Below are 15,144 nucleotides of genomic sequence, written 5' to 3'. Positions count from 1 at the left end.
CACAGCAATGAACCCAGGCTTTCCTCATTTTTTTTAACCCCAGTCTTTTAAAAAGCATTTAATGTCACTCTTTTCTCTTAACTTGGTCATCAACACCTCGCTGTTAAGTGTCTAAGGCTCAACCTTTTCATAACTGGCTTTGCTGATGTTACATATTCACTACAAATTGAGAAATTTATTAGTAGTGATCGCTGGACTTACACAACAAGAACTGGACAATTAGAAACACCATACATGAAATGAACCTAAAGAAATTTGGAAACAAACCTTTTTAAAAGCTAGCACCGGTTCCTTAAACACACATGAAGAAAGTGACAGAGTTTTAATTAGGAATACACCCTGTAGTACAGCGAACACTGGCCTTCATCAAACACTATCGAAAAGACAAAGCACCTCATTGTGTGACCTGATGTCTTCATAGCTGGGAACCGACAGTAGAAAGAATCTTACATTTTTCACTGAATGGAACTGGTGTTCTTTACTCGGCATCTGATTCCTTTCACCGAGCAGTGGGTCAATAGCTCCAATCAAGTACAACGTAGCCTGCTGCGGAGAGCAACTTCTGAAATATCTTATTATAATAATGCTGTGTTTAGAAATCGCCTTGCAAATAGAAGGGTCTCAAGGCCTCTTGAAAAACTTTGACAACTAATTTACGATATACCTATTATAGCAGTGGCATTGCCTGCTTCTGGACTGCAGACATCTCTTGGGTGAAGCGTGACAAGTGATTAACGGAGTGCAGGGACGCTGCACAACTGCTACAGAAATCTCCACGTAGTGGGAGCTGGGGGGGTGGGAGGTATTTTCAGATCGACAGAATACATATCGACAATTAGTGGTTGGCCGAGGTGCTGAGGTTAACATTCTTATCTTTTAAAGTTCCAGGATTTTAATAAGCACAAAGATATTTGAACTCTTAAACACTGAGAATCCATAGAAGAACATGGCACCGAACAAATAAAACAAAAAAAAATACCACTTCATTGAGCCATTAGAAGATCGAGGCACCTGTTTAAATGTAAATGCCTCCTCTAAGTTGTCAACCACTTAAAAGACTTTTCTGTTCATGTGAATTTGTAAGTGCTCATTCTTATAAACAATAAAACCCAATTCAGTGAATATTTGGGGGGCATTTACAAAGTGACAGACACTCCAGAAGATATTAGGAATATTAGTAGGAATGAGACATGGACCCTGTGTCTGAGAAATTCATCTCACCCCTACATTTTACAGAAGGTTTTCAGTGTCAAGTTGTCCCAGGTGAGATGTTGGAAAGATTTGAGTGAAACAGGTGTTAAAAAAAAAATGATTCAATTATGGAATGTTAGCATGAATATTTTTAGAATAAACGTTAATTAGCTTCACTTTTTAAAACATAACAGTTATAGTGATAATTACAATGTATGTTTACTGATTATTGTACAGTTTTTTTTAAAAATAAAAATACTACAGTGACCTAGGTTTTACTTCCCAGCGTGTGCTATAGTACTACAGTAAAAAAAAAAAAAAAAAAAAAAATCAGCCTTACACCTGTCAGAATGGCTAACATTAACAGCTCAGGCAACAACAGATGTTGGCGATGATGTGAAGAAAAAGGATCTCTTTTGCATTGTTGGTGGGAATGCAAGCTGGTGCAGCCACTCTGGAAAACAGTATGGAGTTTCCTCAAAAAACTAAAAATAGAACTACCCTACAACCCAGCAATTGCACTACTAGGCATTTATCCAAGGGATACAGGTGTGCTGTTTCAAAGGGACACATGCACCCCCATGTTTCTAGCAGCACTATCGACAATAGCCAAAGTAAGGAAAGAGCCCAAATGTCCATCGAAGGATGAATGGATAAAGAAGAAGTGGTATATATATACAATGGAGTATTACTCGGCAATCAAAAAGAATGAAATCTTGCCATTTGCAACTATGTGGATGGAACTGGAGGGTATTATGCTAAGTGAAATTAGAGAAAGACAAAAATCATATGACCACTCATATTAGGACTTTAAGAGACAAAACAGATGAACATAAGGGAAAGGAAACAAAAATAATATAAAAACAGGGAGGGGGACAAAACAGAAGAGACTCATAAACATGTAGAACAAACTGAGGGTTGCTGGAGGGGTTGTGGGAGGGGGGGATGGGCTAAATGGGTAAGGGGCATTAAGGAATCTACTCCTGAAATCATTGTTTCACTATATGCTAATTTGGATGCACATTTTAAAAAATAAAATATTAAAATTAAAAAAAAATCAGGATTTAAGGCAAAATTAAAAGATTTTTGTTAATCTGGTATTATATAAAGTGGAAATTGTTGGTGACATTAATCCTGGAAAAATAAAAAAATGGATACTGAATTGACATAAATTATTTTTTTGGTGTGTGAAAATGTCAGACAGGATTATATCTTGCTAAGGCCCCATTCTGTAAGGGCTAATTCTGACTCAGTTTGCCTACCCTGCACACTCAGCATTCAGTGGTAATTATAGGCTGGATCCATTTGATTATGTAAGGGAATCTTTTGCTTAAGATTTGATAAACACACACACACACACACACACACTTATATAGTTTACTAGGAACGACTGAATCTCCATTTGAATTAAAATGAAAGTTTAAAAAAGTGTGTTGATGTACTGAGAACATTTCTACCTTATTGGAGAATGAATGGTAGACTTTACACCTAAGTGTTCTCTGCTCAAGTTTTTTGTTTTGTTTTTTTTCCCTGTGTTTCTACATCAATTGATAATCCTCTTATGGGTTGCAGTGGTGCTTCTGTTGCTGATGATGATAATTTGACTTAAAATCTTTATCCTAATTATAAGGATTTGTTAGCATGGACAAGAAATCACTCATTAATCAATGAATGGGAAATCTTTGAACCTGGAGGAGAAAGGGAGGATCTTCTGGGATTCATTCTTCTATCTCCTTGGACTACCCTAAAACTAACCGGTATACTGTAGAAAAAGGTGCTTTTACATCTTTCCATCACCCACTTTTTGAGGAATTGGAGATGAGAGACCTAAAGTGAATAGATTAATGCTTGTGTGATTGTAAGTGTACAGGCAGAAAGGCCCCTTAATTCTCAGAACCTATTAATATGTTGCCTTATATGGCAAAAGGGACTTTGCAAATGTGATCAAACTGAGGACCCTGGGATGGGGAGATTGCCCTGGATTACCTGGGTAATAATTGTAATCACAACAGTCCTTATAAAAGGGAGATAGGAGAGGCAGATTTGGAGAAGGTGATGTGACATGTGACAAAGGATACAGAGGGTGTATGATACAGCCACAAACCAAAGCATACTGGTACCTTATGGAAGTTAAAAAGGCAAGAGAGCATCCAAAAGGCATGTAGCCTAGCCCTCATCTTGCTTCTAGGACTTCTGACCTCCAGGACTGTAAGACAATACATATGTGTTGTTTTTAGCCACTGAATTTTGGGTCCTCTGTAACAGCAATGACAGGAAACTAATAAGCAAGAAAATAAAGAACGCTCTGATTAAATCTTTATTCTTTACCCTGGAAATTTATTTCATATGATATAATCAGTCACTTTCATTAAAAAAATAAAACAAAACTGAAGCTATAGCTGTTGACCCGAAAAGCATTAACTATACAAGATTGGTTACTAAAGGATATTCTTTGATTTTAGATGAACAGAGAACAAGCTCTATGGTGCATGTGGGCATGCAGTTGTTACTTTACACATATCCCTCCCATGACTGGCGTTTGGTCTCATGGAAAGATACTCATCCATCCAAACCCATCCAGCATTCTTTGTGAAAAATTGTCTTGATAGTTTAGGACTTAAAAAGTTTTCAAGATTATATCTTGCTCCCATCTTCTTGAAAAATTCAGGGAGTATAAAATAAAGTAGCTGTCAGACTGCTGGGATTGGCAAACTCAAAGTCAGAGTCAATTAAAATATGACTCAAATAGGAAGAATTATCACAGAGCTAGGATGCAGAAAGAACTTTAAAGGCAATGACTTCGCTTTTTCTTAGCTTAGCAATATTAATATTCTAGAGTTGGACATTAACGTGCCAAAATGGTCTAAAAGATTAATGAGCGACTTCAAAGAACCATTAGTGACAAAATGAAATATCTCATTATGTTTTCTTTCTTCCCTTCTTCTGTTTTCCCACATCGCACCTGTGAGACACTCAGATGAGAATGGGTTATTCATTTGGCCAGATGTTTTCAGTTGTGGGTCCTTTGTTTTTGAAAACACCAGACAGAGGTGAGATAAAGAGGTAGTAAAGTGTAACACCTGTAAAGGCACTCCATTAATTGTCTTTCTTTATTCACTTGCCTCTTAGATAATAAAAAGCATGCAGATATTAGACCATTTTCGTTCTCTGGAAAATTCAATGAATGGCTTTCCAAATTACTGGGTGTTTGTGTAACTAATCTGAAGGCTGAGCTCACCGAAACTTTTAAAGTGCTTCTTATGAAAGATGGCAGTCATTTTCATGCCTTAAAATATGAAAGGTCAAATCTGGCGATTAGATTAGGATCAATGTATTGCCAGCTATACACTGAATATCATGCAATGTGCTGGAGATGCAAAGGGAGGTGAACAGCATCAGAGAAATCCACATACAGTGATGAAAGCCTGCAAAGGCAGTGGTTTAATTCAGCCAGGATGACTAATATTTGATGAATAATATCATTATTATGCACCTGGATACATCAGGGATGTTATTAGAAGGGACAGAGAGAACAATACAATGGCACTCCTTTTGTTTTTACTTTTCATAAATCTTTTATGTTTCCATAATGGGTGAAAGGACTGGTGTTACCATTTTCAATCATTTATTGTCTTCCAAAATGCCTTACATAGGTTGATTCTTAAAGGATGGTATCTTCCCGTTTACAATTCTCTTCTCTCAGTGCCTTAAAATTTTCAGGTTTGAAGCCACAATAGGTTGCTAAAGGCAGTTCTTTCTTTTGAGTAAAGAAGGCAAAAGATTAAGTTAAAGGAGTTGCTAGATTTTTCTCACAAGCTAGTGAGGAGGGTCCTACAACTATCCACTCATCTGTCTATCTTTACCCAGCTGCCATTCCTATTTTCTTCATACTTTGTCTCTGTCTTCTTCTTCTCTTAGGCTAGTCATAAAAGTTGAAAAATTTAACACCCTTCTCAATCTGATTGGAGACAAGAGCAATGAGCTGGGGTGATAATAGATGCTTGATCTGTCATCCCATGAGACAAAGGCGCTGAGAAAGCTGGAATTTTGAAAGAAAGAGAATTCCAGATGAAAAATGCTACTTTGTAATCATTTTATGATTCTTGTCCCTCTTCTTTCTGCTCTCTCTTTCTCACAAAGCTATATCTCACATAAAACTGTGTTTTGTTCTAAGACATTCTTCAAGAACCAAAGAATTATTTTAGTAGGGAAGAACTAGTAGGAGATTTGATTTCTACTTAAATTTGTTCTTTTTTTTAAAGTTCTTTTCTTTTTTTTAATGTTTATTTATTTTTGACAGAGAGAGAGAGAGCGCGCGCGTGAGCACGAGCGGGGGAGGGGCAGAGAGAGAGGGAGACAAAATCCCAAGCAGGCTCCAGGCTCCGAGCTGTCAGCACAGAGCCCGACGCGGTGTTTGAACTCACAGACCACAGAGATCATGACCTGAGCCCAAGTCGGACTCTCAACCGGCTGAGCCACCCCTACTTAAATTTGTTCTTAATTGTGTATCATTGCGGCCACATCCCTCTTATAGTAAGAGGGAGTGAAAAATTCTGAGATTAGGATCCAAGTGTTTGTGTAATTCACGCATTCTTTCTAAAGCCATTCTCTTATGACTTAAAAGTAGCTCAGGGTGCATGGGGATATAGGATGAGGTTATATGCATGAAGGTGCGCTATACTTATGTCTCGTATACAATACCATTGAAGAAACCTGGGAAGAAAGTCTCATGGAAATAGTCTTAAAACACTCAAAACAAGTATTTTGAAACCCCCCTCCCCGAAAAATACTTGAGGATTACATCCAAATTTCTTTAAATTATTTTTCCATTCCTCTTTCTCTTAATATTCTCATGGAGATCCAGCTGCCTCAAAGACTCTCCTCTCCCCTTCCAAATTCTCCAGTTTCTCCAAAGATTTCACTTTCTGTCTCTCTCTAATTTCTCTCTCTCTTCTTTTCTTGAATATTTATTTTTCTCTCCAGCAAGCAATCTGTTTTCAAATATAAATCTCCGCAGCTTTCCTACCAACTTTATACCTCCATCTGCTGCATAATAAAACACAAGACCTAGCAAATTAGCAACACGTCTTAAAAGGTACTGGAATTGAAGAGAAAGGTCAAGAAGATATCAATGAATTATCCTTAGTAGGCAGGGGAAGGAGATCCCATAATCGCCTGCTCTGATTTCTTTTCTTCTTTTCTTCCTTCTCTCTATCTTTACTACACGTTGCCTTCTCATCTTTTTTTTAAATACTTAATTATGTTTTTAAGTTTTAAGGCCAGTTATACTTCATTTAATAAGTTGATTAAACCAATCACAACTCTGAATGTCTATCATCTGCTTACCTGCCTTCTTTACACAAGCAATTTTAACTTTTGATTACGGAGTGTTCCTTTGCCCCTGAATGTTCACTATAAACCCTTTAGGTTCTTGCTCTTTACCTGGGATGCAAATTATTTGAGAATTGGGCTATGCCTTATATTTTTATGCCCTACAGTGTGTAATGCAGGGTAAAGTATGACATAGTGGTTAATATAGCTTTATCTGGTTTGTGAAGACTTGTGTAGAGTGTTTGCCAAAGGATTGGAGATTTGCAATCTTTGCCTAGTCTGGGCTAATTATGTCCTCATAAATATCAGCCTTAAACTACAGCTCTCTGTTGACTAATTTAAATAAAACTGCTGCTGCTTTGTTCTCTAATGAGCTTAATTTACAGATGTGCGTCCTAAACTGGTGAACTGGATGAGTTTATAATTAGAACTTCAAGGAGTGAGACATTGGTGATGACAAAAACTGTGACTAATATTGATGTTGAAAAAAGACGAAAAAAATGACGGTGGACAGATGAGAAAGGCATGCAGACAGGAAGTAACTTCCTGGTATGCTACAAGTCTGTTCACAGGCAGCTTTAGAATGCTCTCTGTTCTCCCTGCCCTTCCATATTGTCAAAGACAACTGATCCAAAATGGGGAAGTATATTTCCTTTTATGGGGATAGAAAGTTGCAATTGACAACCTGCACAACTGACAGACCCACAGTCCAATGTGTCCCCTCTTCAAGCTCTAATTTCCAACTCAGAGTAAAGGACAGAGTACATTTCTCAGTGTTTCGTAGGCAACAAACACAGGTATCTGTGCTTTAAAACATCTTGAAAAAATAAAACATTTGAGTAATGGAGGGAAAAATATAAGTACTTGTGAGTTCCAACGTATAGTTCAATTCGATAGCTGCTTTGTGACTCTGAACATCCATGAGCTACTAAGTGCTTTCCTTTCTTGTGTTAAGTATATCACATGTCTGCACTTTGCCTTTAGTAGAATGGTCTATCACATATTTTCATATGTTGCTTATTAAATCACAGTAAGAGTACAGTTCTTACCCAATTACTTCAGTTGAATGAAATTAATATCAGTTCTTTCACATAAATGTTATGGTGGATCATGACTTTAGAGTTAGCCACAATTGTGTACTCAGCTCGAATACAACCGAATGATACGGTTAACGACGTGTCTCTAATTCTGGCTAATCAGCATGATGAATACAAAAGCCTTTCAGAAGAAGGCTATGAAGTATCGTCTGAACTTCACGGGTATAAAGTACTTTTGAAAATAAGTGGCAATACCGCTTTCTTAATTTCACTCTTTAAAGGTAACGTTTTCATTAAAGCATTTCTGAATATATAACTTACATGCACAGTCTGAGCAGATTAGTCACACAGATAACACCTGTAACGAGATTTCTCTTTTATCCAATTTTGGATTAAAGTTTGGAAAATCCTTTTGTCCGTCCAGTTGTAATAGATGAAAATAGGATATCAATAGATACAAAGGCAAATAAAGCATATATAAAAATCAGCTAAAACTAGACCTTGAAAAGCCAGAAGGGCTTCAATATCAGCTATCTGATAGAGATGCATAATACCAGAGGGAGAAAAAGTCACAGGTGTACAATCAAGCTGTCACACAGCGGTGGAGCCTGTTCTAAATCTGAGCGGTAATAGTTGCCATTTCCTATTTAGAAAAATGCCTTCTCTCATCCTTTATATTCCCAAAGTACATATCTCCTGCAATCTTCTGTAGAACCACTGGACTCTCGGCTTGGTTTTGAATTTGGATTCTTTTAAAGCTGCCACTGTCACCTAGAATTGATCGTAATCCGTCCTTTTCATCTGGTGCACTTCTAAACTGCTATTATAATGCCACGATTTGATATGGGTAGGTCAAGTTTCTAGGGAGGAGATAAGAGGAAGGAAGTTTCAAGGTGAAATGGCTAGAGTCAGAAATTATGGGATTATGGATATACTTTATGAAAGAACCAGGACATAGAAATTAAGGAATATAAAATTGTGTAACTAAAACATAATAAAACACTTTGTTGCATTTGTAATAAATATTGGGTTTTAGTTTTAAAACCCAATTTGTGGTATTGATTGGAAAATGGTTTTATAGCTTATATGTACAGTCTGGTAAAAAATTATAAAGGGATAATATAAAAGTAAATGGTACAAATTTTGCTTTGCTGTTATGTGTCCCCTTGGTTTGTGCTTAACACACATAGTGTCATTTGGTCGTCACAATGAAACAGTGTTTAAAATTAAATACATTTCACAAAATAAACACAAAATACATTTAAATAAAATTAAAAAATAATTTATTAAAAATCTGTACTATCATAAATAAACAAAAGGAAAGGGGGATTAAAATTGTGTGGGGATGTTCTATATAAATTAAAAAAGGGAAAAACTGCAATGCTCAATGAAGGAAAAATATGAATCAAAGTTGGGAGATGGGATTAATAATATTGAGTGAATCTATAAACAATGGGTTTGTAAAGCATGCATTCTCAATGAGGAAGATATTGTCCCCAGAACGACAGAGTTGGTTTAGGTGGAAGGGTGGTAAAGGTAGGCCCAAATCTTAGATATTACAATGGTTTGTGGGCCTCTAATGCTCAACCATATTTGACAAGGTTTTCTTTCTTGATATTTAATTTTTTTTCATTAGGTAGATATTAAATGAAATTTAAATTAATTGAATTAAAATGGAATTTCTTTGTAGAAGCATGATAATGAAACATAGAGTGAAAAACATTGGTTAAAAAGTATAAAAACTTGAAAAAATTGTCATGGTAGTATTTTTCCTCATTTGTTATAAATTCAATAACAAAGAATTGAAAGAAATACATTTGTTTAGATTTCCTTGGTGGCACTAACACACATATGAATATATCTAATGAATATTCTATTATACCTCACATCACTGTCATTTATGTAAGCGTGTATGACTGGGAAAGACCCAGTATCGTTGGTTTTATATAGTCCTAGAAACTAGTCCAGCTTAGGTACTCAATGAAAGCTTGTTGAGTGAAAAAACAGCACCACCAAATGATTGTCTAGCCCATATTTAAATCTACAATCTCTGATAAATCTACGGATCCCTTCACGGTTGTGAATCTTCACCATTGTGGTTACATTTTAGCTTGTCCAAGGTTCCTCTCGAAATGGGCTGAACACTGAACTGAACACAGAATTCCCACACGGTCGGTCTAACTAGCAAAAAGTAAAAAGAGGTTATATCTTTCTCATTTTTAACCTTCTATTTTGACAGCGGTCTGAAGTGCTATTGGATATATTAGTTGTGACATTCACTGTTACTTCAAATCCAACTTAATCTCAACAATTACTCTTAAATTTTCTTTATCTATGCTATTAAGCTATATTTTCAGCAGCCAAGATAGAATATCTTGTTAACAAGCCAAAGGAGGATACTTAAAAAATAATAACAAAATTTCATCTTACTGAATTCAGTCTAACATTTCAGTCTTTTTTGAAAAAAATTTACTGTAAAATTTCCATGTATTTTCCTTATTTCAAGCATCATGCTATTTGATAATTTGATATGATTTCTACTCATGTGAACATCAGAGTGAGTTATCAAAATGATGTAAAAAATCTACCATTGCATACCTTACTCTAGCTTTATATCCCTACGTTAGTCATCAATCTTGGATAGAACCATTTATTTAATAAACCAGAAATGCACTGCATCATACTCTCATTTATCTCATTTTTAACCATCTAACTAACTCTCAATGATATAATAAGATACTTTTAAAAATACATTCAACTTGCTAAATCCAGATCATGCTTATAACAGCCTGTTGGGACAGTAATACCCTCCCACTGACCCATAATCTTGAGTTCTCATATTTAGTGAGCACTTTCTTTCCCTAAATGCTTACAAATCATATTTGAAAACAATTTATGCTAAAATCATTATCCTGTGTTCACATAATTCACCTTCGAAAGAATCTCATTAGCAAAGTGGCAGAAAAGATCAAGGACCTCTCCTAGGACCAAGGTGTGGGGGGTGGGGGGGGAAGAGAGAAAGAGAGAGAAACAAGTGAGGGATGGAGACAACATAGCAGTGTGGTTAAAAAGAAAAAAAGGAAAAAAGAATAAGTAGGGCATAATAAAAACGGAAAATTATCAGTTACTATTTTAGTGGACAAATGTGTTAAATAATACCATTAAAATGCAGGTACCATTTTGCCAAAATATGAAGTACCTGGCTACATTGCATTTACAAAAGATATGATTAAAACAGCTGATGACACACTGGCGAAAGTGAAGGAATAAAAAAAAATCACAAAAAAAAAACTGAAAAGGAAAAAAAGTATTACAAAATGAATGAATGTCAATACTAGCATAAAATTTAAAATAATTCAAAGTAAGCTTAGCTATGTATTTTATTTTTTTATTTATTAAAAATTTTTTAAAAAATATGTATTCATTTTTGAAAGACAGAGAGAGACAGAGCACAAGCAGGGGTGGGGCGGAGAGAGAGGGGGGACACAGAATCTGAAGCAGGCTCCTGCTCTGAGTTGTCAGCACAGAGTCCGACGTGGGGCTCAAACTCACGAACTGCGAGATCATGACCTGAGCCGGAGTCGGATGCTCAACCAACTGAGCCACCCAGGCGCCCCTGAGTTATGTATTTTAAGAGCAGATAGTTTTATTTGTGATATATATTAAAGTATATTTACTCCAACAAGAAAATTGACCTGTAAAGAATCTTTATACAGTAACAATGGCAAAATACACAAAACAAGTCTGTCTGTGTCACTGATCAAATGTTCTTCAACATTGGTTTTGCTTTAACCATCTCCAGTGTTAATTTAATCAGGCTAATCTGCACGACTCCCAGTCCTATTCATCTGTTTTACTGGGCTGGTACCCAATGTACTCTGGGCCCTACTGCGACGTCAACCCCCTCCACCCCCATATGTTTCTGAAATGACAGCGTTCTCCTCTAACCACGATTTTAGGCATGCTCAGCTACGTGATTCCCTTTCTTCCCTTTCTCGGTTTCTAGTCTATAGTGCCATATATGTAAGGACGGCAATGTCCCGAATATACACACTTGTTTCTCTTCTGGTAGTTTCTGTTCAAATCTTTTCTGTTTAAAATAATGTGGTGATAGGATGTTACATGAAGGATCAAGACCTTGGAGTCATGAAACGGTTTTGGAACTGGTATGAAGCTGATGTTTCTTATTCTGAATTCTGGTTCGATTCACCTGTCTAGTTGAAATGGTGAAATGTTCTCCACAATTCACTTCTTACCTAGAATGCCACATTAGATGTTAATATCCTAAAGGCCCTGAGGGTTTCAAACATAAAACATAAACATAAACCAAACATATAAACAAAAATAAAAATTCTTTAGCTTTGTGTAAGCAAGCCTTTTTCAGCAGTATTTGCCAACCTTCCTTTTAATTAATAATATGTATTAGGATCTTAATTTTAGAATTTATACAGTTCACTTTGGACAATTCTGATTTAGAACAATGTCTTTGTTAAAAATTGCTTGGGCTGTTAAACACCTCCCTTTTTGTACCTGACCCATAGTTTTATTATTGAAAATGTCAATATGTAGGCCATTAAGAGCTCATTTTGTAATTTTTCCTACACATAAGAATTTTTAAACAATATCTGACAGATGGCTGTGTATCTAGTTAGGAATGTTTTCCTGAGAAGCTATTCCATAATCTTTTGCAACCACCTGTTCAAATATCCAGCTGTCCCTCCTAATCATGAAGTATTTATTCAGATTTAACCAAAGAAGAAAATTAAATGTTTAAAAGTAAAAGAAAAAAAATCACAATGATTCCTTGACATGTCAGTCTTAGCCACTGATCCAAGGAAAATGAGGGAGACAGTTATTTCCAAGGAGATTTAGAATCTCTGGTTCCATTTTGAAAGTTCCATTTCTGATTCTAGCAGTATTAATATTTGAGATAAAAAGTAATATTCACCTGTATCTGTATTAAACCTATTCAAAAATCTATCGTCCACAATGTGTAGAGAAAACTTTTGACATAATTCACAGTAGTGACTGAATTAAAGGTCCACTGAGAACTGTTTGATACACTTCCTTGGATCCTAAGATATTACTAGCTTTCTCAAAACAGTCAGTGGAATGTAATCATAGCAAAGGTTCTTGAGCCACTTTCTGAAATGAGAAAATCTCTGACCAATGACCAGGAAAGTCTGTGTGGTGGGAACCAAACCTCGGGTCATTAGATGGGGAAGAAAGAAATGCCAAGATACTCGGGGTGTTCTCAGAACTACCTTTAATCAAGGTTTCATGATTCCTTGAGAAATTTTATTTATCACTGTTTAAAGTAGAGATGTGGTGCTATAAAAATCATACTCTTTATCCTCAATCAAATCTCTCAACCATAACCTGTTTTTGGACAAATGCTTTTGGTATGTTTGTTTAGACATTTATGCATTCTCATTTGAAAATACATTTTTTAGGGGCAGCTATCTGCTTCCAAATGTTGGATTTTAGATCTCTATTTAGTACATTACAAAACATTAGATATGTTCAAGGATTTAACATATACCATTTTAATTATTTTGATTCTAAATTTATCGTAGTAAGTTTAAACAATTTATTCTTTAGTCTCTGGAGACAGAGAAGATTAAGACTGCTTTTCAATTCAACAAACACTTGTATAAGCTTAATATAAGCTCCTTGTATTTTAACCTCTATTATTCTGCCAACAAGAATTGAATGTGCTCTTCTTTTTCAGAACTTTTCTTTCAATCAGAATTTCTAGCCTATCCTTCCAGCAGTTATATCCACTTTCTCCTAAAATTCCTATGCCAAACTTGTCTCTTCCAACAAGATTTTTCAGATTAATTTTACCAATTCCGATCATCTAATATTTCCTTTTAGCACTTATACACTTTGTTAGTCTGCATTTATTATTATTCTTAATATATGTAGTTAATATAATTATAACTATCTTAACAAGAAACAGAAAACTGGCAGTGTCTCAGCGTGCTGTGTCAGTGTTTTGAGATTAAATGCCTCATGTCTATATGTGTTACCAACAAGCATTATACTTACATTTCCCTGAGGATATGGTGGCATTTCTTGCTTTATAGTGTCTTAGTTCAATTATTAGAGTGAGGGCTGATCCCAAAGTGAGAGAACAAATGGATTCTGAGAGGCACTTCACACCCATACACCATTTTTCACAGAAGATATATTCTCAACTGAAAATCAATGTCCTAAATTTCAAGAGTTTGCAAAAATTCATTGTGAATTCTCATAAGCTTCTACAATTAACCTCCTGTGTTCCTAGCTTCCTTTCTATCTCTTTTAATCAAACAAGGAAAATAGACAATTCACATTATCAAGAGTTTCAAGGTTTAAAGGAAACCTAATTCATAACCTTTTATAATAGGGGAAAAATAGAATAAAATAGGCAGAGAGGGAAAGGGTAGGATCTGAGGTTCCTGGGTGGGGAAACACACATATTTTGGAACATGTTGGGAGGGTCCGATCACAGCAAACCCCCTTGTGCATAAGGTTCCTCTTAAGAATGTAATAGCCACCACCTACTCCCCCCTCAGGTTTCCCTCCGGAATTTGACAAAAGACCTGACCAAAAATAAGTGGACTATAAAAGGTATCACCCACCGGGAATGGTAGGGCTATAGACCACCCCTCATAGGATGGAAAGGAGCCAATCAGGAATGGATAACCCAGCATCTAGAGTTATCAAACCAATAAGGCTAGAATCTAAGAAGGATCAAGGGGAAAGGGAAAGGGAAGGGGGGGAGGGAAACCAGAACCTTATAAAACCAAGACCTTTGCCTATAGTCCGCAGATATTCACTTTCGAGTGTCCCCCTCTCTGTAAAGAGAGCTTTCATACTCTTCTTCCTTTTTGATCTTATACAATAATAAACTTTGGCCTGCTGCTCATTTTGTGTCCACCTCTTCATTTGTCGAAGCAATGAGACAACGAATCCCAGGTATTGAGGTAAAAAAATCCTGCAACACTTCCAGATTCTGAATCAAGAGATTAAATCAAGAATCTAGGAGGAAATTTAGTATTTTTTTCCTCCTCGTTTCGAGACCATGTTTGGGTCCAAGAACTAAATAGCCCTCTTATTCTTTACCCAGAGAAACTGATTTTATTCACCCGGTTGCAAGAGAAAAAGCTGGAGAGCTGCAGAGATACAGCAGTGCTCATAGGCATACATTATAGAGGAAACTTGACATTAGCAGTGGAGTAGTTCGAAGACATGGATCCACACAAATAACTTCTGACACATTAATTTCACCTGATGGAGGGACCAGGTGAGGGACCACCTGCAGCAGGTGGAGAGAGGACCCAGGAGTTCCCTTTCTGTATTGCCTCTGCTGAGAAGTCAGTTCATGAAAAAAATAAGACAGCAAGAATAGTGTTTCCTGTAACAAAGCTCTATGGGGAGATCCAAAGTGTACTCAAGGATATTCTACTCACACTGTTTTTGGAGGTATGGCCAGTGTGGGAAAGGAACTTCCAAGTTTAAAGATAAACAATGAGGAGAAGGGGGGGAAAAAAACTACACATTTAGGACAAAGTATAAGAAATAAAACATCTCACACAAA

The sequence above is a fragment of the Lynx rufus genome, unplaced genomic scaffold (genome assembly GCF_022079265.1).
Source record: "Lynx rufus isolate CCGP_SWC_20201006 ecotype Redwood Valley unplaced genomic scaffold, mLynRuf1.p SCAF_2, whole genome shotgun sequence".
In the NCBI taxonomy this organism is placed as follows: Eukaryota; Metazoa; Chordata; class Mammalia; order Carnivora; family Felidae; genus Lynx; species Lynx rufus.
The sequence above is the reverse complement of the archived record's forward strand: the minus strand, read 5'-3'. Positions refer to the sequence as shown.